The following is a 3,164-nucleotide window of genomic DNA, read 5'->3' as shown; positions in this document are numbered from 1 at the left end:
GCACAGGGCGGGTCCAGGGTGTGTGTCTGAGTTAGATGGCTGGATCCCAGGTGATCCACCCATGGGAGAGGCATACCGGTCCTATTGGTCCCAGCTCTCTGTACAGTCGCCATGGGAATGAGAGCAGGTCTGACCTCATGGAGTCACAGCTCTGTGAGAGAGGAGGTGTGGAGGACAAATTACCTCTGTTCCTGATACACGGACTACTTCTTCACTGTGTCAGGAATGTTGATCACATAATGTACATCACACATGTAGTCTTTATTCATGCATGTTGATTAATGCGTTATAGTATGCCGTGAAACACTGTATACCTGTCTGGTTAGTGCCAACTTGTTCTGTAATATCAGAACATGAAATTAATCATTTTGTCTTAGATGATGCATTTTAACATACAGTATAAAACAGCTGCTATGTCCCAATGTTCACATTAGCATACCCTTAAGAACGCATAGCCAGGTAGGATCCTAGTGTGGACCCTGGGACACAGCTGGTGTTCAGAACGCATGGCCAGGTGTGATCCTAGTGTGGACACTGGGACACAGCTGGTGTTCAGAACGCATGGCCAGGTGTGATCCTAGTGTGGACCCTGGGACACAGCTGGTGTTCAGAACGCATGGCCAGGTGTGATCCTAGTGTGGACACTGGGACACAGCTGGTGTTCAGAACGCATGGCCAGGTGTGATCCTAGTGTGGACACTGGGACACAGCTGGTGTTCAGAACTCATGGCCAGGTAGGGTCCTAGTGTGGACACTGGGACACAGCTGGTGTTCAGAACGCATGGCCATGTAGGATCCTAGTGTGGACACTGGGACACAGCTGGTGTTTTGGCATCCTTATTACCCTTGAGGTTGTCATCTCTGAAATACTTACAGACAAACATGCGGATGCACATTCCACACATGGCACAGACGTTGGCAATCTGAAGAGCGCGCCCACACTCTCCACTCATCACGCAGTTCCTGGTCTTCAGACAGCACGTCTTACAGCCGCTGTCCCCCCCGTGCTTAGTGTCCCCCTCTCCTTCCCCCTCAGACCCGCTGAAGCAGCAGCCCATGTCTGGCTGGCTGTCGGGTGACTGCTGAAAGAGAGGAGGGAAAGTTTACATTAATGTGTTAATATCAAATCAATATAGTGATATGCCAATGTTTTCAGCTGTCTGGTCACTGCCGAGAGAGCCGAAGGGGGGGAACTCTACCTGAAGACATGGACTAAACCACACCAGAGACACACCCACATACTCAGCACCACAATCAACAGAGTGAGGGAGATAGAGAGAGACAGAGAGAGAGGGTGAGAGAGAGAGACAGAGAGAGACATGGACTAAACCACATCTAGTGACATCACAGAGGAACCCTCTACCTGAAGACATGGACTAAACCACATCTAGTGACATCAGGAGGAACCCTCTACCTGAAGACATGGACTAAACCACACCAGAGACACACCCACATACTCAGCACCACAATCAACAGAGTTCCCCTCCGTGGAATTGAACCCTATACTAACCCTTATTAGGCACAGTATGATGGAGTCATTTACCATGGTAGATATAAGTTAATTGTAATGTGATTACCAGTTCTGATTTGCTGCTAGATCTAGCTACACAGTCATCCTTTCATCAAATACCTGTTTTTATCTAAAACTAGGGCACCGTTTTTGGAATTAGGAATTAAAGCCACCAGAGAACTTTCTAATTTAAATAAATGCGGTTTAAACATCCCGATTGGTTGCCTGTGCGGTTTAAACATCCCGATTGGCTGCCTGTGCAGTTGAAACATCCCGATTGGTTGCCTTTGCGGTTTAAACATCCCGATTGGCTGCCTGTGCGGTTTAAACATCCCGATTGGCTGCCTGTGCTGTTTAAACATCCCGATTGGCTGCCTGTGCAGTTTAAACATCCCGATTGGCTGCCTGTGCAGTTTAAACATCCCGATTGGCTGCCTGTGCAGTTTAAACATCCCGATTGGCTGCCTGTGCGGTTTAAACATCCCGATTGGCTGCCTGTGCGGTTTAAACATCCCGATTGACTGCATGTGCAGTTTAAACATCCCGATTGACTGCCTGTGTGGGTTTAAAACCACGGCTGTTAAGTACATTTTACCACATATTCTGTTGCCTTGAACGTAGGTGGGGAGATAATTTGGTAGAAGAAGAAGGAAGCGTTGCTAAGGATACAACAGATATTTGTAGAGGGAAGGTGCCCTTCAGTAAAAGGGTTAAATAGCCAAAAACAATGAGGACCAAAGCACTTCATAGAATGAAAAATACTCTGTTATGAACAATGAGTCTGTGTTGAAGACGACAGTGAAGAACTGTACAAGGCTGAGGCACAGTGAAATTGTTAATTAAAGCCAAAAAACACAGAAAAAAACAAGAGAATTGTATAGTATTGATATTCCAACGTTACCTTTCACCACTTCAACAGGGTCGACTCCCACTCCTATATCAAAAAATATCCTTTATATCAAAAAAAGAAATAAAACACTTCTAACTTTCTCTTAAAGTAAACTACAATTGATTGTTTTGTAAGTATTGTCTTATTCGCAGAGCAGCTGTTGGTGTGTGTGGATAATCTCCCGTCCTGAAGAGTCTCTTGACACAGTGACACTGAGGCAACACCTCTCAGAGGTAGATGCCAGACAGGATGGGTGTGTATTCAGGTTTCTCTTTGTCCCAGCCAAACGCACCACCCAATAACACATACCAGTTTAATTCTGGCTGGGGAGGGAAGGATAGTTCATCATTATGGCTGGAATCAAACCATATGTTTAACACTGTTCCATTTGTACCACTACAGCCTTTACTTTGAGCCCATCCTCCTTCATTTAAAATGGCCACCGGTGATTCACAGCAGCAAATATTTCACATTTGACACCAAGGTGAGTGAGTGGTTTATAAGCTGCTGTCACTGAGGTTGAGGGACTGGTGGCACTGATGAACGCCTGGTGGAAAAACTGGAAGGCATGCTGCTAAAGGACAGTCTAGAACAGGGCAGAGCTGCTAAAGGACAGTCTAGAACAGGGCAGTCTAGAACAGGTAAGAGCTGCTAAAGGAGAGTCTAGAACAGGGCAGAGCTGCTAAAGGAGAGTCTAGAACAGGCAGAGCTGCTAAAGGAGAGTCTAGAACAGGGCAGAGCTGCTAAAGGAGAGTCTAGAACAGG

The 3,164-nt window shown here is 46.4% G+C and overlaps 1 long non-coding RNA gene across 1 annotated transcript; it reads right to left on the bottom strand.

The window, feature by feature from the left end:
• Positions 1-44: 44 nt before the first annotated feature.
• On the bottom strand, positions 45-2,632 carry LOC135531523 (uncharacterized). The gene is made up of 3 exons (XR_010454022.1): positions 2,412-2,632; positions 875-1,082; positions 45-151 (listed from the first exon to the last, which is right to left on the bottom strand). It is a non-coding gene; the product is annotated as an uncharacterized LOC135531523 (long non-coding RNA).
• Between the last annotated feature and the right edge of the window lie 532 nt (positions 2,633-3,164).

Source organism: Oncorhynchus masou, unplaced genomic scaffold (genome assembly GCF_036934945.1).
Source record: "Oncorhynchus masou masou isolate Uvic2021 unplaced genomic scaffold, UVic_Omas_1.1 unplaced_scaffold_16231, whole genome shotgun sequence".
Classification (NCBI taxonomy): domain Eukaryota; kingdom Metazoa; phylum Chordata; class Actinopteri; order Salmoniformes; family Salmonidae; genus Oncorhynchus; species Oncorhynchus masou.
The sequence above is the reverse complement of the archived record's forward strand: the minus strand, read 5'-3'. Positions and strand labels throughout refer to the sequence as shown.